This window comes from Parasteatoda tepidariorum, chromosome X1 (genome assembly GCF_043381705.1).
Source record: "Parasteatoda tepidariorum isolate YZ-2023 chromosome X1, CAS_Ptep_4.0, whole genome shotgun sequence".
In the NCBI taxonomy this organism is placed as follows: domain Eukaryota; kingdom Metazoa; phylum Arthropoda; class Arachnida; order Araneae; family Theridiidae; genus Parasteatoda; species Parasteatoda tepidariorum.
The window spans coordinates 78,685,482-78,712,069 of record NC_092214.1 but is presented as its reverse complement, the minus strand read 5'-3'; the positions used below and the strand labels follow the sequence as shown (position 1 = coordinate 78,712,069).

Below are 26,588 nucleotides of genomic sequence, written 5' to 3'. Positions count from 1 at the left end.
TACCTATAAGTCATGTTCTGCAGTTACTAGAATAAGTACGGGAAATAGGTTTTTTAAATAAAACTTACTTAAAGTTTGCTAATATAGAATATTATTGTACAATCACGAATTGTTGAAATCTTGCTCAGTATTCTTGAAAGAGACAGTATAACAGAAATTTTAAATCGTTAAAAAGTTGAAAAAATCCTACATAATTAGTATCATCAAAAAGTTTTCGTAATCATTAAAAATTTTTAATAATAAACGAACTTTCAATAAACATAGTTTTGAAACAATTATAAGTAGTTTTAGCGCATAGTAATAACACATTTGTTTTGAATTTATCAACAGTAAGTTTCAATTGGCAATAGGGGAAACTTTTGTAGCTAGGACACAACATATATATATATATATATATATATATATATTCAATTTCTCTCATAAAGTATTGTTTTTCTATTAATAGCAAAATCAAGTAGCTACTTCTAAATACTTTAATAATTCAATTGTGGGAAAATTGCGGACTAATTTAAATTTTTGAAGCACATATTCACATATTTTCGGGAAGCTATTTCCTTATTTGAAACATATATATATCTGCCCTGGTTTTTGTTCTTTCTAAATTCAAAAACATGTATAGACAAAAAGATTATAAATAATTTCTAAGTAATGATAAAATTAAGTCGTAAAGCAAGAAACATGGAACAATTCTTTATTGTTTTAAGGTAAGAAAGTGAGTTTAAGGTGAATGCAACAGCAGACGATCTTTGAAAAGTTCTATTTTGCGTTCTACTTATTGTTTACGTGCTCCGTGATTCGATTTAAAAATTAGTCAAAGCCCCAAAAAACAATGTATTTTCTATTTATAGAAAGGAAAAAAAATCGGAGTTTTCCGTGTCTTGTAATGATATTGCAGAAGTTATTTAAAACCAATTCAATACTTCATGTTCTAAATTTTGTTCTTGTTTCAATGTATTTTAAGAAAATGATAAATTTGTAAGAAAACGTAAATATGTTTTTAAGCATATTAAAGTAATAATGTAGTGGTCTAAAATTGAATTTTAATTATAATTGTCCGAATCAATCTTTTCCGTCCCAAAATCTGAAAATTTCCTCAATAAAACCTTTTTTATTGAATTGAACCATATTCCATAGCTTAATATTTTCAGATATTTCTTTTTCGGAAATCTCCGTAATTATGATGGCGTCAAAAATGGTACGATGTCAAAAATAATTTATAAAAANAGCACCATGTCCGGGTTAGTTTCTGTTGCCTAAAAGAGAAAGAAAATTTTGCTATACATATATTCTCCGAAGATCTAGCGTCCAATATATTGGTTGACTTTTGTTACAATATTGTTAGTTGAAAAATTATGTTTTTCTCTTGTTTGTAGATCCTCTTAAGACAATTTTTATGTAAAATATAATTTGTTTTACCTTTGTTAGGAAATTTTTAGTTACAACTAAAAATTATAAGAAAAAAGTAATAAATTTGATTCAAGTAGTTTTATAGCACATAAATATCCTATTAGAGTCAGATGTTTTTTTTTTTTCATGACCGAAGTGTGAAATAATACATTATAAAAGTATCCTACACACTGTAAAATATGCCTTAAATTAAAATTTATCATTTATGTAACAACTGAAACTAATGAAAACACTTTAGTTAAATGTAATTAATTGGGTATAAATTTTTTATCACATTTATGAGCTTATTTTCTTCGAATTTATATATATTTCTAATTAAAAATTGTATTTTCAGTCATTATTTAAAGTTTGGGTCACAGCAGGTTGCATTTAATTTTTAGAGTTACTTCAAGACTTTATTTAACTTTTGAAATTGAGTTTGTGAAGATTAATATATAAATAATATTGTTGTTATTATATTATTATTCTGAATAGCTTTGTATTAGAAAATATCAGTTATGATATTATTTAAATTGTTTCTCATGCTATTATTTAAATTGTATCTCATGTTATTATTTAAATTGTGTCTGGATTAGCTTCTATTTCGTGTAAAAGCAAAGAAAATTTTACTAAAATATCTTATTATGTGAAACGATTTTGCAATTTTATCATATCTAACTTTAAGAACTCATGATAGTATTTAATTTTAGGAATTGATTTTTAAAAAAAACAAGTATTTGACTTGAACATAATGAATAGCTTTGTTTTAAGGAAAATATTAAGTTATTAATTTAAATTTTGTTTAAATTAGTTTCTGTTGCGTATAATAAACGAAATAAACTTTTAGTGAAATTTCTTATTATGCTAAACATTTAGTGATTTTATGAAACTTAACTTTGAGAGTTATCTCATGACAATATTAAAATTTTGGAATTGGTTTTAAGTGGATTAATACGTATAAAAAATGCTGTATAACGTGTACATATTAAGCGGTATTGCATCAAAGAAAACATTAGACTGCTATTTAAATTGTGTCTTTAACAGTTTCTGCTGCTTAACAAAAAAAAAACTTTTTTCAAAAATTCCTTATCATGTAAAGCAATTTAGTTATTTTATCCTTTATGACTTTGAGCGTAACCTCATGACAATATTTAATATTTGAAATAAATTTTAATTTGATTAATGTCTAAGTTATGTAATTTGAAGAATTGACGCGAACATGAACTTACTGATTACCTTAGCATTAAGATTAATGTAAAACTATTATACAAATTCTGGATTAGAGTTTGAGACAGAGTCAGTTCAGGATTGTTATGTACAGTGCGGAAAAAATACTCTACAGCTGTATTAACTCGCTCCAGAAATTTTTTTCCGGAAGTTTATATTTAAAAAAAAACATTTCCTACAAAAAATTTTCTAAATCGAATTTGGGAACAAAAATTTGACTAATTGTGAAGTGCAAGATATTTTTAATTACATACAATTAAAGAAGTAAAACTCCATCAAATTTCAATTTTTGAATATTTTTTTTAATCATACATGCATAAGATGTATAATGATGCATGTAGGCATAATGATGCATAAGGTATCTTGTATTCTTGTTTAACTATCTTGTGCACTTGGTGCATTGCTGGAAAAAAATCTTCACCCTTTCAACCGTATTTCATAACCGTCGTTGAGCAGCCTACCCAATTTTGTGGTTTACGAATACAAATGTTTAACTCCGTGGCTTTGTAATTTAGAACTCAATTTAGAGGACTAGGAAATTCCAGGATCAAGTATTGGAAGGAATTTGCTTTCCTGAAAGACTTTTTGAGGGAACTAACCTAAAGTTGCGTTACAAGGAAAGGAAAACAACGAAAAACTCCCATGGTTAGCCTGACGACAAGTGGATTCGAACCCATGATCCATCTACAACTGAAGATATTTCACGTCAGCGCTGTGGTTGGTACTAGCTAGATGCGTAATACGTATCGACCAGCCATCACAGAGATTCGAACTCGGGTCATCTAATTTCAAAAGTACATATTTACAATACCAAGATTTTTTTTTGCCGGCTCTGTAGTAAAGGTGAAAATGATACGTATTTTTAAGTGAAAAGAAGAGTCAGATACTACATGTAAAAGTAAAAATAATTCAGAATGAACACTGGAAAGGGAAAATGTTTCATAATATAGTCGATTAGAAATGAAAAAAAAAAATATCAAATCAAATTATAATTTACCGCTGCGTTATGTACGCTGCACTAAAACTGGATGTAAAAATCACTTACTTCTGTGCTCGTCTGGTTCAAGAGGGTGATGATTACATCTCGGCTGAGTTGCATTGTTTCATTCAAGTCATAACATTGAAAGCAGACTGAAACAATGAAAAGTAATAATAAATATAAATTGTTAACAAGGGCGTTATATGATGAAAATTACAAACGTGTTGGATAAAAAAATATCATTTCTGAGACATTTAATGGCAATTCCAAATGTTTTGTTAAAAACAATGCATATTGCATGCGTTTTTTAATTTTCAAAGCTCTCATATAAAAATCATGTGATAGCTTTCAAATTGACTGATTCATTGTAATTACTGTGATTCCAATCTTCATTTTTGCCTTTTTAAAACAAATTTTGATCCGTCCCGAAAATGTATAATGATTTTAATATTGTCTCAATAAAGATTCCGTGATGTTATCCAAAAAATACTACATTAATACAAGAGATTTTTCTCAATATAGTATCAAAAAGAATACTTTTGAATATTACTGATGGAATAATCGAAAAATGAAGCAAAATAAAAATAATCAAAAACGGAAACGTAAAATGAATATTGAATTTGTATCCAAATAATGAATAAATGTATCCAAAACAGTTTAGCATTTAGAAACACGCTCTCTTACGGATTTATTTTAGAATGTCTTCATTCTAGAATGTGCAAATTGCATGGGATTAAGTCGAGATTGAATTCGTTTATTCGTGAGCTATAACACTCACTGGCGATATTCTTATTTACATCAAATTTTTGCCCTTAAATACTAGATATATATATAATTTTACTTTCAAATGCAATTTATGTTGATGTTTTTTTACAGATTACTAAATATTGCTTCATCACTTAAAAGACAGATAAAAAATATAAGTTTTTCAAAATATACCCGGAAGGCCTGGTATATTCACCAAAGCAGGTAGTGACAAATAATACAAAATATTATTCATGTACTGAATCTAAATTTTCTACATTGGGAGGAACAAACTAAGTTTCATTCATTCCAAAATATATATAGCACTATCGCCTTTTTAATCAGTGTTGAGAAATTCATCTAATGATATCACTTCCTGTCATAATTCATTTTAAAAAAATTGAAAAAAAATTCCTAAGTTAAACAAAAAAGTTCATATTTTATTCATAAGTTCATTGTAAATAAATCTCACTATTTTTAAAAAAGCAAGGATGTTGCGAATATTTATGTAAACATTTTATAAAAAAGGTTAATAACTTTTCAAAATGCAGCTGTAGATTTTTAAACCATTTTAAAATATACAGACAGAATTTCCGGCCAGGAAATTCATCTAATATCATTTATCTCTGTTTTATACGCAGTCTTAAAAATTTGTATCTCAGTAATTTTTAAGAACTATTGAGTGAAAAGGAACATCATCTGTAAATTTTCTGTGCAAAGCACCATCAACTTCTTTTAATCACTCCAGTACTGTAGTCCAAACTGGAATCCCTTTATAGGAGGTAGTTCTAGAGTTAGAATAACAAAATATGATACGAATGAGGAAATGATACGAAAAAAAAGTTATCCGAGTCAGTTAACTCACGTGGGCAAATTTTCTTCCTACTTCGTTTTCTTATTCGTTTGAAAATCTTAATAATTGTATCGAGCAAGGAACACTTTAAACTGCAACAAAATTTGATTAAATTATTTATCAATTGATACAGTTTTTTTAACTATAAAAATATAACTTAATTTTGAGGTCATTTGCAATATTTTCCACTAAAAAAAAGAGAGGTGAAAATAGATAGCCGCTATCCTTAGGGGAAGAAAAGAAGATAGAAAATGCAAGCAGCAGTTGCCAGTGATAAATAGTTAAAAGTTCAATCAGATTTAATCCTGGAGAGAAAAATGGAGATATTTCATTCTCTTTTTAATGTAAAAGCAAACGAATTTATGTTAAACAAAACTTTTGATTGTGATGCAGAATATTTTCTAGCTCTGTCCTGATTATATTTTTTACTGCAGCTTTTTCATCAAAATTAAAATATATAGTAAATATGGAATGAGAAATTGAGAATCTGATTGATGGTTTTTAGACAGAACCAGATGCAGTTAGAATTTTCCATAAGTTTCTGAAAATCATGAATTGACTATTATTATGAAGTGAACTGTGTGAAATATCTGAGCCCTTTTCCCATTCATCTTTGACTTGAACGCTTCGATGAGGTGGTGAAATGAGGTAAAAGAGTATACTGATTGCGTATTTAAATGCAGTAAACCATAATGTAAAAACATGAGGTAAAATTTGAGCTAAGCTAGTGTGGTGAAAATGAGGTTATGTATTCGTAACGTAAAGTTTAATCTGTTTTTTAACCTTAAAAAAAGAGTGGTAATATTCCAGTCCCTTTTTTGTTATAAGGCAAAGAATTTGTGTTGAATGAAAATGTTTTGAAGGAAAAAAAACACCTAATTTCATTACAAAATATCTTTCAACGCTGAGAGTATTTTTATTGTAATTTTTCATCAAAATAAAAATTTTTAAGAAAAATACATCTTAAAATTGATAATTCGGTAGATGCATTTTAAGCAGAACAATCAAATCAAATTCAGTAGGAATGGTCCCTAAGTTTCTAAAAATCGTCCATGGGCTTTTATTATTCATTCAGATTATTCATTCTTTTATCTCAATTTGTTTTTCTGATGGAATTATTTAAAATATTGATAAAAGAAATATGATTGAATAAAGAATAATGACGTCACACATGAAAACTATGAACTGGATCGTACGAAAAGTCGACCGTCAAAGAATTGTTTACTTTTCCAAAATTTAAGAAATTTGGAGCGAACTCAAAAACTTCCGTGTCGCTTAATTGACACATTTATAAGGAATTTAAAAAAATTAATCAGTTTTAATCCTAGAGAGAAGAAGGGAAATATTCCATCCCTCTCTTTTTCTTCATATATAAGCAAACGATTTGGTGTTAATTTAAATGTTTTGAAAACAAACTTTTAATTGTAATGCACAATATTATTATTCTTTACAATTTTAATTTTTTTGTGGTTTGTTTTTTATTGATAAAATAAATATTATTGAATAAAGAATGCTACATTACAACTGTGAACAGGATTGTTTAAAAAGTCAAGAAATTATTTATTTTTAAAAGAGTTGAAAAAATTACTTCTCCTATCTTCATTGGATCCGAATTATGGCCCATTCTTTCATATGGTAAATATTCGAACACATCTTTAGTCTATCAATAATTTTCAAATCTAATATCTAAGCGCATATAATTTCAAATTAATAAATTTTAATATTATAATATTTAATCGCTATTTTGGCCAACTGTCAATAGAGTAAATTATTTAGGGAAACGTATGAAGGCTGAGACATTTTTCTATTTATTTTTTTTTCAGAATATTTAATTGCTATTATTATTTATTTTTTTTTGGCCCTGTCAAAAGAGTAATATATTTAGGGAAACATAAGAAGGCTGAGACATTTTTCGATTACTTTTGTTTTCGCTTGTTGACCTATTGGAATTAATTAATATTCTCAATACAAAATTTCAGTTCTTTTTTAAATATCCCTTTACAATATCTTCGCTCTTTGATTATAAATTATTTCATAGATATTTTTATTTAAATGATTTTAATTTTCATGCTGTAAAATTTCAAAAGTGGAGCAGAGAATGATAGATAAATACTCATTCGTTTCAGTAAAAAAATAACAAAAAACTTACAGAAATTTATTTGGTATGAAATATACAAATAAAATCACAATTTTATTTTTCCTTAATTTGAGCATTTTCTTAATAGTTTCCTTGTTATACTATTTTTTTCTGCCCGTTTCTAACTTGGAAAAAATATTTTTTACTTGAATTCTCCTTTATTCATCCGTTGTGTGCAAAAAAGAAAACTGTGGACGATAATGTGATTATTGTTAGTTCTATTATCAAATACATAAAACATAATTATTATTTTTTTACAATGTTCATTCATATGAATTACATTAAAATGAAGTAATATATGAGCTCATACAAATGAGAAAACTCTTTTACATTGACATTCAGAGGAATTAGTAATATTTTTAAAAAAATTGTATTTTTCATCCACTTTGATTAAAAAATTAATGAAGTTGTTGTTGTTTCATTGTTTATGATTTTGATTGAATTACTTTAAGAAATAAAGAAAAAAGAAACACAACACAAGTAGATCACTTCTCGTGTCACAAGAAAATATTAAAAAAATAGCTCATTGCTGATATTGAATAATGAAATATTAATACTCATGAAAATATCTTGAAATTTATATTGTAGTTCATTCTTTGAGATGTGATTAGATCAAATTATTTGAATTTCTTTCTTTATTTTTTTGCATACCAACTAATTTCGTTTAACTTAGCGGTTTGCAAATAAAAAAATTTTTTACCAAAAATATTAGGAGTTCTACACAGTAAAAAATTCCTGATAAAATTACGGTAAAATATACTGGCCGCCGGAGTACTAACATTTCTTACAGTAAAATCACTTTTACTCAAGAAAATCAACTGACATATCGTAATTTTTACCATTTACTGAATCACTGTAATTTAATAAATATTATTGTAAAAATTACGGTATAAAAATTTAAGATGAAAATAGATTTTTCGGTAAAAATTACTGCCACCTTAAGTACATTTTTACCGTAATTTTGTCAGAAACTTTTTACAGTGTATTTTGCAATTTTCAAGAGATATAGAAAAATTACTAAAAAAATGTCGGAAACGGTACAGAAAGAAATTAATGTATATTTTATGTAAATGCTCGGAATGTGTTAAAAAAAAACCTTGAGAGAGCCTAAGTCCTATACATCAATTAGTTTTTTATACCACGTGACGATCCTGCTCGTAAAATATTTCTTTTTTTATTTTCATCCCTCTCATCTTTTTCATTTGGGGGATGCAGCGATTCAAATGATGACTATTTCTAATTTATTGAAGAGTTCTAATTAAAGCTGTCATATAACGTAAATAAACAAGTTTTATTTAAATATTTTTTATGACAACGTATTCTGAATGGAATATTAATTTATATTTAATTTCAATAATGTCTTTCGAACTTATTTGAATCACAGTATACTGATCGGTTTTAATCTTCAATACTGCTCTAACTTTTCGTAAAAGCAAAAAATAAAAAATAGTTTCAGTCCTTACTATCACTGCGAAAATCTGTATGAAATGAAATTATATTCATACGCGCTGTAAACATAGTTCTTTTAAGATTTTCCGCACTGATGAGAAAAGCGGAAAATATTGTTTTTTAAATAGTCAAACTACAAGAAAGAAAATTAACCTCTCAAGAACGTATACAGCTCAATAACTCAAATATTGTGCCAACAAAAATAATGCATCAAACCATGATAATAAAAATCATTATTTATTTATCTTCTCCTACGAGACACTTGTGGAAATAATTTCAGCTTCAATATTTATAAAATTAACTATTGAATATGCTTGAGACAGGCCTGTGATAAAATTTTCCGTATACATAAATATTTTTACTGTATTTTCAATGGAATAAAAAATAGAAATGGGTAGTGGGCAAATAAAAGAAGCAGAGATATGTCAAAAGGTTACAACAAAATTGTAAGGAACTAACATATGCTAATAAGTATGCAAATCTGCCTTTTCTTTTCATCAACATGCATTTTTAAATGAAGTTCTCTTAAAGGACATTCAAGGGACAGTAAAGAATTCTCCTTGATTAGAGTGCATTTTCAAACAGAATTTTTGGAAAGTGACATTCCTTAACCTTTCCCCTTCATATTTTTTCAGGCTTAGGCCTGTCACTTTAATGCGTAATAGAGTGGCACGTTTAAAAATGTTTTTTTTTTAATTTCATAAATTAAATAAGGCACACAGAAAAAAATTCTGGTAAAATAACCGTACTGTGTGGTAATGACAATTGTGGTAAAAAAAACTGTAAAACTTAACTGAACTTAAACTTAACTGAAAAAAAAAACTCTGATTAATAAAACACAAACAAAAAAATACGGTATTAATGCCCTTCATTTGATAATTCTTCCAATCATATGGCAACTGTTTACAAGAAATTAAGGTATTCATGTTTATACTTCTTATTATGACACATTTAATAAAAAATACAAAACTGTAAAATGAATTCTTCACCTTCTGACGCCAGCCAACTCCTAAAGATTGCAACGGGGTGTGAACCAAACTCGCTACCGAGATGGATCCGTTTAAATTACGAACGGGTTATCCATAAAATATAAATATTTTGTTTCATATTAGCACTAAAATTCAATCCAACGAAAGGGGTACAATAACAATAATTTTAGAAACTCTCCTTAAAAAAACCGACATTGATTATAGGCCATAGAAATATTTGCTCACTCAATTATTTCTATTGCGTAATGTATTGTAATAACATTTCTGAGTAATGTAAATGACATTCAGTGACTGAAATAATTACCGAAACTGCATTGTAATAGAAATATTTGTAAAACAAATTGCGAAGTTAATATATCTCTAAACAAAAACTCGCGCTAAACATTTTTTTTAAAAACGCAATTACATATTCCTGGATTACAAGCTACCACAAATATAGGCTGTCAAATGACCTACCTATCAAATGATCTTTCCTGTTTGACATCAATGCCTTATTCCAGGGCACTTTTTATTTCATGATAATAGCATAGATGTATTATTTATTAGTAATTTACTATTCATTTTCACTCGTAATTAAAGAGTCATGAAGAAGAGTGGTTTGATAAGCAGTATAAAAGCATTAGAAGATCTGTTTGCATTATTATGATTCCATGCTGCAACAATAATCTCAAAACATGTTGAAATCATGATGATGAATGTAATCATAACCTGACATGGCAATTCAAAAGCAGAACTAAGTGTTCTAACCATAACATTGTTGAAAAATAACATCATGAAAGTTACTAAGATCAGTAACATCATCGTCATAACTGGGGTAAAAACAAAATCGAACTTTATTAACCCTTATGGGACGATTTATTCCTTTAGTCGTGCTAAAAAAAAGAGAGCTAAGCAATACGACATGGTATGGAAATAGTTCCATCATATATTTTAAAATCTGGAAATCAAAGTTTTCTTTTAGAATTTAGTGATTCGAATGTCACTTAAGATCTTCATTATTTTAGCTTTTTGCAAATATAATTCATCGACAATTAACAACTTTAATTTGATTGACTATATTTGAAGACCAAAAAAAAATTTAATTCTCTATAAAAAAAATAAATCTGCAATTATAAATAAATAAAAAAATAAATCTGCGTGTTAAAACATAGTGGAAACATAGCTAATGCTTGTTTAACAATTATCAGGTACAACTAACTAAGGAACGAATTGACTCAGTATTTGCCTTTGTAATTAAGATTAGGTTTCATCATTTAAATCCGAAATTTTAGAAAAAGGGAAACAACACAATGCCTTTTTCTTGTGAAGTTTAAAATTTATTCCTAAAGTTTATTTTACATATTTTCAGGATAAGTCAAATAAAAATTAAAATAATTTCTTCGTAAAATAATTTCCAAATATCGATGTAAATTTTCTATTTAACGAACTTTTCTTTGAGATCCACTTTCCCTACTTCCCAAAATATTTCAGAACATTTCAAACTTGTTAACTCATTTTATGGAAGCAACGACGTTGAATTGCTTTTCAAAGCCACTTAACTTTTAGAGAAAGCAGTAAAATCCCTTCCTTTTTTGTTTGCATTTCAAACGAAAAACTCAGACAAAATTAATGGATTTTATCAGTAGCAATTAAACTTAAGAACGCATGTGGCAATGTATGTTTAAAATTACTGTTATAATAAATGCAGGTCTAGTTTTATACATAAATTTAGCTTTTTTTGGTTGAAATTGTATGCAGCATGATAGTGTAACACTGGATAATATTTTTCTCTATTCTTGCTTTCCAAGCAGATTTCTTTTGTATAATAAAGATTTATAAAATAAACAGTAGATACTAGTTCACAAAATAAAGGTGTATAAATTTCTATTCTAATTATGTCAAGCGTTTATGTCTAATGTAATTTAAAATCTGTTTTGTGTTGTTTAAGTATTTCAAAAGGTGATTTTCCATTTAACGAATTTTCCATGCAACGAGCTTCCCTTATGAAAATTTTAGGTATAGTTAAGGTTGATTTGAGGTATTTTTGAGGTATTAAGGTTGTTTTGAGGTATATTTGAGGTATATTTAAGGTTGCAGAGAAAACAGCAATAAAAATTATACCGCGTAAAGGTTGTAATTAAGGTGTACAAGGTTGATTTATCTATACTTCAGCTTGTTTTGAGGTTGCTTAAAATTCACTTCAAATCATCCAGACTGATAAGGTGATTTTTAAGGTATACCAGGTTTATTTTCTTACACTTGTAACAAAAGAGGTATTTTTGAGGTATAAAAATTTTTACCTTATTTCAACTAACGAGAAAAAGGTATTTATTGAGGTATATGAAGTCATTTTATTTATACCTAAGCTTGTTTTAAGGTTGCTTAAAGTACACTTCATATTAACTAACTCACTTCCCAGAGTTCCATGCGAGCCGGCAAATGGCGTGTGTGTTGACAATCGAAAGTCTATTCGAAATTCGGTAAGTGTGCTTGACATTTATTAATTTAGTTTTATCACTTTTAATCAAATATGCTTCAATTTTGAAACTTAAATTTTATTATTTTTGTTTTAACGACGCGTCCTGATCTTAAATAATTTAAGTTGGAGGATATTCTTAGAGGCTATCGTTGTAGGCTTAGCAATAAGAGAGAATAACCGAAATATTTCTCGTCACTGTTTTGGGTAACATTACTGGTGAATCGTTACAGCAGGTTATGCACAGTATATTTTATTGTTTGTAGTTCAGTCAAATAGAACTATTCTTTTTATTTTGCTTAAATGTATATGTTTTAACGTAGCAGTATGCACGCTGATTAATTGAGAAAAATGTTCACAATTTCTCTTATAAATAAATCATTGAAAATTGAAAGATTTTTAAAATAGCAATTTTGCTTTGAAATTCTACTATAGCTGTATGCTTATCGTTTGGATATTTGTTGCAAAGTTTATATTATTGTTTATATATATATATATATATTTACAGAGCTTATCCACAGTTCCCTGATATTACTGAGATGGCCTAGGCTGTAAATAGCACATGCGCGGCGGCGCAGAAGAAGAGACAAGCAAGCTACTGCTCAGCCTTCCCCTAGGATATAGTTCTGAATTTATACCTAAAAGAAAAAGTAATCTCTCCTAATAAACTACAGAATTTATGTAATTGTTGATAACAATAGTTTGCTAGATATTTGATAATTGAAAACTAGTAACTGTACTAGCTCACTTCTTCATGTTTGATCACAAAACTGCTATTTTCACTACATGTTATTTTCTCGCATTTTACCCACGTTAATTATTTACTAAGCAGATTGTTATTACTTATTAGAATATTGGGCAGAATGAAATTAAATCCGATTTCAAGTTTATATGACAATTTGTTTCAAGGTTATGAGCTTTTTCATGCAGCTGTTTATGGTTCACTACTTCAAAAATGTGCGAATTTCGGAAATCTTAAATATTTTAGAAATAAGTCAGTATAGTATGCAATTTTAATCCTGAATTGAATAAAATCAATTGCAAATAAAAACATTTATTGTTGAAAGTAATATGCATTATTTTGAGTTTCATCCTATGGGATGTGTATTTATATTTAAACAAGTGTTTGTAACAACTAACTATTAGTTTTATTCTGCTCGGTATTATAAGTTATATAGGAGATATTATACTCAACTTATTTTAAAAGTATTATTTCAAATCATTCTCTCTTAGACATTTTCCTCACATAAAATTACTCACAACTTTAAAATAAATGCTCCTTATCAGCTTGTAATTTGTTCTATTCGATTGAGTGTAAAAAAAGAATAAAAATTGGTACATAACTTTAAAATTTTAATTTATTAAACGATTGTAGATTCTTGATTACATTGATTAAAAATTATTAAAATAACTATTTTTTAAGAAACTCTGATGTGATTGACAATAACATAAGTCCTTTTCAGAATCAGCGTCAAAAATTTAAAAAAAAGCTGCTAGTTTCATGAAGTCTGACAAAAAGTTGAAAAATATAGACTAGGTTTATTGAGTTTAAAGATTTTTAAAAAAGAAAGGGAAGGAAATCTAATTATTAAACTTACAAGTACCATAATGTTACAGATGTATAGAAAAATAAAAAGTGTTAAAATTGCATAATAAGATTGGAATTATACAGGGTGTTTATAAAGTCCCGGACCCATTTTGATGTTTAATAACTCATAAAATAATAAAGATAGATTAAAATTAATAACATTAATGGTTAGATAGACTCAAAAAGTTTCATGACCCTTGTCAATGAACTTCCACGTGTGCCCCCTTCGTCGCACGGAGAATATCAAGTCGATAGTCAATTTCACGAGAGGTAGCTTTCTTTTTTACAGAAAAGACAATCTCATCAGTCGTATACTTAGACATGTTGGAAAACTTCGTATTTCCACAACTAGAAGAGCTTCAGCCACATGTCTTTTTGCAACAAGATGGTGCACCACCTCATTGGGGTATCATCGTTCGTAGTTCTTTGAATGACCATTTTACAGGAAGATGGATTGGGCGAGGAGGTCCAATTCCTTGGCCACCCAGATCACCTGATATAACGCCGCTGGACTTTTTTCTTTGGGGATTTATAAAGGACAATGTTTACAGGAGGATCGTGTCGAACATTGATGGCCTAAAAGCCAGAATTACAACCGCAATAGCCTCTGTGGATGCCGACATGCTTGCCGCTACCTGGCGTGAAATTGACTATCGACTTGATATTCTCCGTGCGACGAAGGGGGCACACGTGGAAGTTCATTGACAAGGTTCATGAAAGTTTTTGAGTCTATCTAACCATTTATGTTATTAATTTTAATCTATCTTTATTATTTTATGAGTTATTAAACATCAAAATGGGTCCGAGACTTTATAAACACCCTGTATATTTGAATTTCTGTAAATGTTGTTAATGGTAATACTGTCTTCAGTGTATTTTATTTTGTGGCTGTGATACATGTCATGCTTTTTAGCTACGAGGATTGAATAGAAATGGCAGAAGATATTTATCTGAAAAGGAAAATTAATTTCATCCAGTTAATTTAAATGATAAAAAAAATACTTTCTAATATTTTAAGACCTGCCACTATTATTGTAAATATGACTTTCTTACTAATTTATATTTTTTTTCCTTTTAGGTTCCAATAATTACAAGTTTCAACATGTAGACGGAAACAGTATTTAAAATAATTTTGTTGGTTTGTAAAAAAAGTGAAATTTTAGTTTTAAATAAAAGTACTTTGAATTTCAGCTGACTAATTATTTAAATTTGTAGTTTTATAGCTTTAAAAATTCAAGCACCTTAGACAACTATCTTCTAAAAATACGAGTATGAGTTCCCATAAATAATTTTTACTAACTGTAGAATTTGGATAAGTGTTATTTTAAGATGATTTAAATCAATCTATTAAAATTATAGAAGAATTATGCATTTGAAACTTTCTTTTATAGCTTAACAAAAGAAGCAATTACTGCCGAAGGTTTAATATTAAAAATTTCAGGTTGATAAATGATCTCTACTAGTGAAAAAAATGTAATGTACATTATTCTTCATATAATATATATAATATCTTTATATATATATTATATTTTTTATATAGTGAGTCTAAAAATTAATAAACTAGGTGGTCCGTATAACACCTCACCTTCGTAAGTGCTAAAAAAAACATCTTTGGTTGATAAATTAATACTTCTAAAAATACAAAAATATATACTTGAGGTTACGAAATAATAACTTAAGGTAGAACATGGAACACATGGCGCTAATTAAAAATAACCTTTCCAATTGTTGAAAATACACTTCAGGTTGATTTATAACAACCAGAAGTGTAAAATGGCCCACCTTAGGTTGAAAAATATATACCTCTACAAGCATAAAATTATATACCTGAGGTTGAAGAATAATTACCTGAGGTAGAACAAAATACATTTGAGGTTGATTTATAACAACCAGAAGTGTAAAACGACACACCACAGGTTGATAAATATATACCTCTACAAGCATAAAATTATATACCTGAGGTTGAAAAACAATTACCTGATGTCGAACAAAATACACCTGAGGTAGATTTATAATAAGCTGAAGTGTAAAATGACACACCATAGGTTGAAAAATATCTACCTCTACAAGCATAAAATTAGATACCTGAGGTTGAAAAATAATTACCTGAAGTCGAACAAAATACACCTGAGGTTGATTTATAATAACCTGAAGTGTAAAATGACACACCTTAGGTTGTTGAATAAATACTTCCACAAGTGTAAAAAAATATACTTCAGGCTGAAACATATATACCTCTGGAGGTATATTTAAGGTATATTTGAGGTTGATTTTGAGGTATTCATTTGCACCCTTTTCAACTTTAACGACGTATTTAAATAACAACCTCCTTTATACCTTTAAAATATACCTCGTTTATACCTCATTTATACCTGGATTTTTTCATAAGGGTTATTATCGGGAATTTGCGACTTCGTTAAATAGAGGTCCGACTAATATATATATATACACCGAAGAGATATTACATTATGACCACCCTCCATCTATAACAATGGGTTTCGCCCAGGTTTTCATGGTTTCTCGCCCAGGAACAATGTTTTCATGGGGCACTTTAGGACCCATAATCCTCATAGAACAATCCCTGACGTCTGTAAGCTACTTGAACATAGTTGCAGACCAGGTTCACCCATTCATGGCAACAGCTTATCCTGCGGGAGATGGTGTTTAACAACAGGATAATGCACCATGTCATAAGGGTCGAATCGTCATGGATTGGTTCGAGCAACATTCCAGTGACTTTCAAGTCATGTCTTGGCCCCCAAATTCACCTGACCTTAATCCAACTGAGCATTTGTGGTCCAACTTGGAAAACCAAATTCGTGCAGCCACGCTACCCCTTCGCAATGTGAGGGAATTGCAGGACCAGTTGGTGAGCGCTTGGTACCAGATACCTCAGACTACCTATCAGCACCTTGTGGAATCAATGCCACGGCGGGTGGTAGCAGTTTTGAGGGCTAAAGGTGGTCCTACATGTTATTAGCAGGGTGTTCATAATGTAATGGCTCTTCGGTGTATATATTGTCTAGGAAGTAAAGGAAGCCTGTGAGTATTGCTTATCATTTTATAACATTAATCCTGTTGTTCACAAAACTGTGATAGTCTCGAATTTCATTTTATACTGTGTTCTTTTAAAGATAGTGTCCTTTTTTTTTTACTAGAGATCTCTTAAACATTAATTGCGTTATTTTATAGGCGATGCTCCTTCTTACAGGATCATCCTATGCTTGCTACAATGCAAAATTACGGGTGATTCATAATTTAAACTCTAGATATTTTTTACGGGCTTTGTCTGGAATCTTTGCTGTCGACTTTCGAATGTAATTTCAAATGGAATTTTTTTTATTAGTATACAGTGCGCCAAAAAAAAGAGAGCCACCCTGAATTACTATTGATTTTATGTTCGGATTTTCACGTTCTAGGTCTCATTCTTAATGGTTAGAGGGGATGACCGCAAAAATGCTAATTAATTAGCGCAGACGATATTTTAAGTTACGAAAGCAGACCCAGAAACGCACTTTCTCTGAATAAACATACCTTTTTTCCACAGATTGGGATTTCTGAAGCCAAAAAAATAGTAAATAGCTGCAATCTGGGAAAATAAGGTCCCGATAGTTTTATCTGGAGAGCGATCAGAAGTTTGGACCTTTTAATGCTAATTTTACTTTTTGTGTATTTCGCCATATCTCTATAACTTTTTAAGCGAATTGAAAACTTTCTGCATAAAATTACATAATTTGGTTACCCAAAGATAATTCGAGGCAAAAGAATAAATTTTAGTAAATATTTATTATTTTCATTATTTTATTAATTAGTAATAAAAAAATTGTGCATAAAAAATTGTATGTGTAACGTATGTAATTTTTTTCATAATTTTAAAGTATGTAATTTTACTTGGCAAAATGTAAAATTTGAGTGGAATCGGTTGTACAGTTGCTAAGAAATCGAATTTTAAAAAAGTTGTATATTTGAAATTGATTATTCAATTTCTCAGGATCTATTTAACCGATTTTGCTCAAATTTTGTACTTTGCTATGGTGAATAAGATACTTTTAAATAACGTAAAAAATTTCATGCCTTAAAATTCAAAAATATTTCGAGTATCATTAAATAAAATAATAAATATTTACTAAAATTTATTTTTTTGCATAGAATTATCTTTGGATAAACGTATTTCATAATTGCCTGAAAAATATTTTTAATTTGCTTCAAAAGTTGCTTAGATACGGCGAAAAAGTAAAATTAACATTAAGGGGTCCAAACATTGGATCTCTCCCCTGTTATTGGGGCCATATTTCCCCGACTATCTTGGGGGGTCAGAAATCCGAATCTGTCGAAATAAAAGATATGTTTCATTCACAGAAAATACGTTTTTAGGTCTGATTTCGTAATTTCAATTATCGTCTGCACTAATTAATTAGCATAATTTTGGTCAATCTCTTCAGCCATTAAGAATAATATGAGCTAAGATTTTATTTTATTTTATAACTGTCGTTGAGCAGCTGACCCAATTTTGGGTTTACGACTACTAATGTTCATTTCCGTAGCCTTGTAATTTTGAACCAATCCAGAACACAACGAAACTCCTGGATCAGTATCCCCAGAGGTATGTTTGCTATGGGAACATGAAGGACTTTGTGATTCAACAGATTTAACGTGCATCAGTCACCATTTACTACACGGGGAGTCTTCGGAAAGCGGGGATCGAACCCACGACATCGTAGACACGGGCCAAGTGTCCTACCAACCAAGATATCCCGGCCTAAGAGCGAAGACTTGAATGAATTCATGATTTAAGAACTTCAAGACCCGATCATTAGATCAAAAGTCCATTTTTTTTTCTGCGCATGGTACATATTGTTAAATTATTCTCATTATCTTTCATGGTTTATCAAATATTCATTTGCCAGACATTCCACATTTTTATTTTTATTTATTTATTTTTTTCACTTAAGGGATTTAGAAATTTCATTGTCAAGCGCAATAACTTGTGTTAATCCTTCATTTAAGCTAGTTTCTGGTTAAGGAAGTACTAACTAAACTTTTTATTCTTTTTGTATTCTTAATGCACTTTAGGGAGACATGTAATCCTTATTAATTTATAACTGAAGAAATAGAATGACCACCGTAGTAAACATAATTTAGGCTATGTCTGAACTATTTTCAAGTTGTATTGCTATTACTCTATTCATCTCGCAAATTTTTTATTTGTTGCAAATGTTATTGTCATATTTCAAGCGCTAAGTTTAAGAAAATGGTATTGTAATATTGCACAATTATACTCTTAAAAGATCCAGAAAGGTAGTAATTGCAATTAAAATGTAATTAAGAATTAAAAAACCAACAACTTTCATTCTAAGCAATTTTAGCACAAATCATAGCATTTCGGAAAATTCATGGATTTTAGAAAAACATTGATAGTTCTTGAAAATGATCACATACATTCGTTTCTGACAAACTTGCAAGCCTAATTATAAGTTTTTGTCATATTGTAGTGCATTTGAGTAATTTTTATATTAGCTGTTAAACGAAACTCTTTTCGCTCAAGATTAAGAACAACTAAAAGCTAAAAAGTTTGTTCCTTTAAGTTTCTTCTTTATTTTTTATGCATTATCCTGCTTCTTTATTTCTGTTTTAAAAATTTTTTTCAAAGTAACTTCAAGTTTTAAATATCCGTAAGTGTTGGAAGATAAAATTTTGAAATTATTATTTTAGAACTTTTTCTTTTGCTTTACGTAAGCATTATGTACTTTAATACGTGATATAAATAAATTAAAACTAAAAAAAATTAATTGGTAAGGTGCTTTTTAATGCTTATAACAGTTTTACAAATTATTTTTCTTATTTTGTTTGTTTTCTAAAGTTTGTAAATTACTAACAGGAAATAACTGGGAATTAGGCATAATATTAATTTTTAAATATTTGATTTTGGTTAAAATAATCAAAAATACAATTACATTTGTCTGCAATTTAGTATCAGAACATAATATATTGTGACATAGTATCTAACATATTTTCATATAAAGAAAATCTATGTAAAACTTTTAGTAAATCGTACTTAAAGATACTAAATTATTATTGTTAAAAATAGAGGAAGTAACAAAAAAACACACACATTTAGAGTTATAAAGTTAAACAGACAGGTTTTGCTATTTCTGCCTATGGGTAGATGGTTTTTTAAATCATCATGACCTCTGATCTTATTTAGATGGTAACTAAAATCTAAATGGTTTTGGAGAGATAAAAATTAGTCGAAAGTTTGATAATTTACTAAAATTAGCATTAGGTTCGGGTACCTTAACTACATGTTTTAGGAGTATATCAAATTTAATAAGAGATTAAGCAAACAATACAATCAAGTTTTCCAATCACTTTTTTTTAATTGATTGGAACTTCAAATATAAAGAATATATCAAATAGATAAATATGATGCCACAATTGGCCTTACATATTTCCTACCTTTTAAAATATCTTTAATTACTAAAACTTATATTTTTCTTTCACTGTCCCACCTAATCGAAAACAAAAATCTATTTATAACTCTTTATAATTAACTTCTTACCACAAATATGTTTCAGTTACATGGTTCTAATAATTCTTAAAGTCTTGTTGGCGCTTCGAGATCGCCAAGGTATTTTCAAACCTAATATTGATTATGCGAGGCTGGTTTTATTTTGGCTACGTTATATTTCAATAATTCGCCAATTTGGGATCTCTTCTCCATGCTTCTGTGTCCGTTAGGAAAAATTCATTCACTTCCAATTTGAAATTCGACTCGGGGTGCCTTTGCGGGCCTCCCAGTCCCAACTGTTTAAAAGTATCTTTCATGCTATAAAAAACTCTCGATGTGGGAGAGTGTTTAGTATTTATCCCTTTGGGGATTATGATTTGTGCATTTTAAAATCACTGATTCTTGCTTTAATAAATCAATTTTTTACTTTTCATTCATTTTCATGGAGACAAATATTACAGCAACCACTATACAAAATAAACTATTCTTAGTTTGACACAATGAATAAAAGGCTTCTCTTCCTATTATCCTCCCATAAGTTTGACGACATAAAAACGCCAAAGAATTCTGTAGCGACAACAGGAAGATTCCTTTATTATTGATCTTAAAAGACTACAGTGTATTGGTCTGATCGTATCGATCGAGGATTTCATATTATCGCATGTTTCACAATAATAAGCTTCTTTTTCTTTAATAGAATCGTTCATTCTGAAACATATTTGTAACGAATTAATTTGAACGTCATAAATACATTCAACTTTTTAATGAATTCTTATTTTTTTAATAGAAATGTTCATTTCTGAAACACATTTGTTGATAATTAAATTGAACATTATATTTTCTAAATTGAGTCATTTAATGAATTTTTTAATAAAATAGTTAATTTCTGAAAATTAAATGGAATATTATAGATATATTTGGCCAATTGAATTCTGTAATGAATTTATAATTTTTCAATGGAAATAGTTCATTTCTGAAATACATTTGAAACAAATTAAATTGACTATCATAGTTATATCTGCTAAATTGAATTCTTTAATCAATTCTAAATTTTTAAATGAAATAATTCATTTCTGAAACATATTTGTCACGAATTAAATTGAACATATCTCAGATATATTTGCTAAATTGAACTCTTTAATGAATTCTTACTATGTTAATGAAACAATTCGTTTCTGATAGACATTTGCAGTTAATTAAATTGAACAGTATAGATATATTTGCTAAATTGAGTTATTTAATTAATTTTTACATTTTTAATGAAATAATTAATTTCTGAAAATTAAATCAAACATTATATATATATTTTCTAATTAAATTCTGTTATGAATTTTTAATTCTTCAGGGAAATAGTTCATTTCTGAAATACATTTGAAACGAATTAAATTCAACAGTATAATTACACTTGCTAAATTGAATTCTTTAATGAAATAATTTATTCTTGAATAACATTTGCAACAAATTGAATTAAACATACCATATATATTTGCTAAATTGAACTATTGCGTTCAATTATGCTTTCTTTCCGTATCAGAAAGAATTGCTTAAAGAATTTGGAATGTTATTTGAAGATAAATTTAAAAGAAACAAACGATAAAAATCTTCATTCCATAGGGAAACGATAAATAGATAAAATACCCGAATAAAAACAGATAAATTTAATAGACGTTGCAAAATCAAATTACGGCAAACAAAAAAAAATAGCTTCAACTTGTTCTATAACATTTCTCAAGAGTGTATGAAAGAAAATAGATAGAAAATATGATCGTTGATGTTTTTTAACATCTCCAAAGATTGAAGTGATGACGCATAGCTTTCTCATTAATGAGTTGCTTCGAAAACTGAATCCATTAACGATATTTGAAGAGATGGGCCACTTCAGGACTCATTCACTTTTATTCATTCATAGAGAATTTTCATTCTCTTAGTTAAATCTTTTCTAATTTTGGTATGTTTTGATCATTTGATGCTTTTTTATTTATTATTTTTTTAAATTTGAAAACGGTTTTGAGTCACTAATATTAGTTACTACTTTTGTAGTATGCCAGATAAACCTGTGTGTTTCAAATCGAATGTTTAAACTCATTTTTCTTTAAGCTGTTATTTTCATTTACTTAGCTTATCAATTGAACAGATTGACAGGTTTTAATTTATTTTTTAATTAACGTTGTTTTATGGAGATCCAGGATTAAAAAAAACCCATTAAAAGTCAAGTTTTTTAATTATATATTAGAAAAAAAGGCTGTTAATTATCTTTCAGAAAATGAAAACATGTGTTTTTTTATCTTTATTTGGAGGATATATATATATATATATATATATAAATGTATGTATAACGTCGTTGCTTAGTGGAGAGATTAAAACAAGTCTTAGGCAGGGAACGAGAGTAAAAAATTTATTTATTAATTATTTGAGTAAGAACAGNTGTCTCACTGCCATATATATATATATATATGTATATATATATATAATAAAGAAACTAAAATTTTTTGACCACTTATGCATAATATTTTTAGTTAATTAAAAATGTAGAAACTTTACTTCTTTTATTTTTTTAAAATGTTTAAGAGAAAAAAAATAAAAAAGAACTACATAAAGGAAAATACATTTCGAAAAATACTTGAATGATTACGTTTAAAAATGAGTAAGATCACACATCAACCATGAGTAGCAGAGAGAGATAAATAATTTGCCTGCGACACTCAAAACCACCTCGCCTCACAGACACCCCTGTATAAAGGGCTTATATCACTTGCATTAGAAAATAAAAACTTGATGAAGTCAGAAAAATAAACTTTGGAAACACGTATAAATAAAAACTGAAATACAGTCTTCAAAATTACATAAATTCAAGAAGAAATAATTCTCTGGTAAAAAAATTTATTTCCCATAGTTATTTACGAATTTTATTGCCCTAAAATTTCTTTAATAAGTTTGTTTGAGAATAATATTATATTTATCATACAAAATTTTCCCTTTTTGCCAAATCTGATTAAAGAAATAGTTTTTTGTGAAATATAATAGTAACAGTAAGTTTTTGTGAATAAATTATAGATTTGGGTGTATCCTACCCACAATATAAAATTGCTTTTTAGCAGTCTGTCCATCCGATTAACGTTACAGAAATTTTTTCCCCTTTACGGTTTTGAAACCATCTACGACTGTTATGGTTATAAGACCACGAATATGAATCTATACGGTTTCTGTCAACTAGCATGCTTTCAATACTATAAAAAAGAAATGTAACTGGACATAAAAGCTTTTCGTTAGGTAATTTTCTTTGGACACTGGAAACTCTTAATGTGTTAAAGGAAATATTGCGGTGTTTATCGGTCATGAGACAGACAGATTAGCTCTCTCTGCTATAATATGTAGGCAGATGTAAGGAACAAAGTAGCTTCATTAGGTGTGCTTAGTTGGCGTGATAATATTCTGGATAATTTACTGTATTACCATTCTCAATGCTCGCCAAGCGTGAAAGACTTGTGACGTTAATTATTGGACTCTCAATTGGATTATTCAACAGAGCATATTAATTTACTTCACGTGAAATTAAAATAAGTAAGATTAAGTCATAGGTTCTTAGATTGAAAAAACAATAATTAGTCACTACTTTCTAAACAAATCCATGCAGTACAATGCTTTTTTTACTGCTAGCCTTAATAACATTTATTAAGGACTAAATAAAATTCCGTTTACAATTGAAATTTTAACAGTCGAATGAGAAAGTAAAATGTCCCCTAGCACCAGAAATCAAAATTATATAGTTACTAGGACAGCTATTTCAAACAAGTTAACCTTTCCGTTCCACTCGAAGTTGTTTGAAAATGTATTTTGTATTTATCGATTCGAAAGTTTATTCTAGATATATTTTCGGGTATACTATTTGCATACTTCAAACAGCATAGTTTCAAACAGCAGAGTGTTTTCAATTTCTTAACAAGATTTAATTCTCAGCTAGCAAGCAATAATTCAAAGTTTTGTTTGAATAAAAAGCTGACAATAATTTAAAAAGGAATTTTACTTAAAAGGTAAACCAAAATTAAAGTATTAAAAACATTTATTAGTATATTGATGAAAATAATATGCGTGGTAGCGTAAGGAATAAGATTTTTAGAAAAGTTGAAATTTGATTAAATAGTTGGTAAAATAATTCTGTGAGACACGCGTGGACGGGTAATTAAAAAATTTATTTTAAGATTAGACGATATATAAGAAGTTGAGAGAGATGCTTGATGATATTCGTATTAATAATTAAAAAATATGCTTTGAAGAAATTGATTAATATATTATTCCAAATATACGCAAACGTATGTATATTTTTGAAATTTTGTATCAATTATTGAAAAAACAAACTAAGAAATAAAATTTATTCACAATCTTATGTATAATCACATTCTATATAAAACATACTTATACAAAATTCGACATTTGTTGAATAAAATGTTTTTTTATTCAATAAAATGTTTTATTCAAATTTCTTAACTAAATTATGAATAAATTTTCAGACGGCTAAAAGAAAAACAGCGCATTTTATAATTAAAAAAAGGGGTTAGCATAAGCAATCGGTTATTAGTAAAAAAAATATGAATGAAATTTTACGCAGTGCTCCGCTAAGTTCCTCGTTAGTAAACCATTAAATATTAATCATTCCATTTAAATATTTTTTCATTGTCCCCAATTTTTTTCAAAAAAAGTATTAATTTTAGTTTTTCAGGCTTCTAGAAAATAAAAACAGTTGAAACTTCAGATTTTTCGATAGAAATATATGTAGATTAATATGATATCAAAAATTTATACCTCATAATTCAAAATCTTTCTTCCTCAATTAAATTAAAGAATAAAAAATAATAAATAATTATTAAAAATTATTTTTTGCATGAAAATTTCTTTGGGTTAGCGAGTTTTATGAGTGGGTGAGCGTTTTTTTTCATTGCTTATTTAGTTAAAAAAATTATGACTGAAAACGCAAAAAATGAAATTAACATTTCCGAAATATATGTCCGAATTTATCATATTTTCCAGATTGCGGCTAAATTTTGAAGGTTAAAAATCCAAATACGTAATTAAAAAATAATGAAAATGTATGTGTTTTTTCGGAGAAAGTACCTTTTTCTGTCTGATTTCTTAACTTAATTAATAGTTCGCACTAAAAAATTCGCATATTTGGGGTTCACCCCCAGAAACTATTAAGATTCAAATTATTCAGGGTGATGTCCTTTCTTTTGCTCACTATACACTGCAAAAAATGGATACTCAAATTTTACGAAACTTTTATGTTTGTGACGAAACCGTTTCCCCCGAGCAAATATTTCGTCAAAAAGATGAATAACTATCGTCAATTCTACGAGAAAACGAATTTCTTCAATGGTAAAGAAATATTTCATCAATCTTTTATATTAAAAAAAGAAGAAAAAAAATTAGTAGTGTCTAATGTATCTAACTTGTCTAATAATCAGTTTATCGTGGGCACCATATTGCTGAGTTAATGTTGCCTTCATAACATAAGAAAAAAAATAGCACAGAAAAATAAATTACATCCACTCCCGAAGCGGGATCTTACTGGCACGAGACCAACTCCTTTCCCTCCATTCAGTCCGGTAGACTCATTTAGTAAAACTTTATCGTCCAGTCTTCATCCTAGTTTCGTCATTCTAGTAAACTGTCTCTCGCAATGCATAATGATGAGGTTTCGAGATGAGCAGGGACTAAATAGGGGTCAGGGACAGGACAGGTCTTTATATCTACAGAGATGAGGAAACATTTTCGTCATATGCTTGAGAGTTCCAATTTCGTCACAAATCACGTGATTGCGTGACGAAATAATTCTCAAAATTAATGAAATGTAGCTCAAGGAATAGAAAATCGTCAAAAGTGAAAGTATTATTTTTGAGAGTGTAAATCTTCCTAACTAAATTTGGGGGGAGAAACGTCTTGAATTAGTTTTGTTCTAATGGTCGAATTTTCATGAACTATGGGCAGATTATAGCAGTTCCAACTTGTAGCTTCAAGCATGCAAATTATATACAAAAACGTATTTTCTCTGAATAAACATGTCTTGTTTTCAAGAGATTGGAATTTTTGATAATTAAAATAGACTGGGAAATAAGGTTTTGTTATGAGAGCAGATGAAAGTTGGGATGTTACAATTTCTTTTTACGTATCTCATCATATCTCCAGAATATTTTAGGCGAAACTTTTTGAGCATAATTATGCATTTAGTTCTATCCTATATAAAAAATAACTTATAATAGACTTTTATGATTTTATATA

At 28.3% G+C, this 26,588-nt stretch overlaps 1 protein-coding gene and 1 long non-coding RNA gene across 4 annotated transcripts in view; one reads left to right on the top strand and one right to left on the bottom strand.

Annotated features, from left to right (window-relative positions):
- Window positions 1–26,588, bottom strand: part of LOC107446986 (major facilitator superfamily domain-containing protein 4A) — a 109,444-nt gene that overhangs the window by 61,335 nt on the left and 21,521 nt on the right. The gene's annotated exons all lie outside the window — the stretch shown is intronic.
- LOC122270749 (uncharacterized) lies at window positions 11,923–14,997 on the top strand. Of its 2 annotated transcripts, none has more exons than XR_011638210.1 (3): window positions 11,923–12,223; window positions 12,728–14,516; window positions 14,886–14,997. It is a non-coding gene; the product is annotated as an uncharacterized lncRNA (long non-coding RNA). The 2 variants fall into 2 exon arrangements; XR_006225978.2 differs by having other exon boundaries at window positions 12,066–12,223; window positions 12,728–12,869.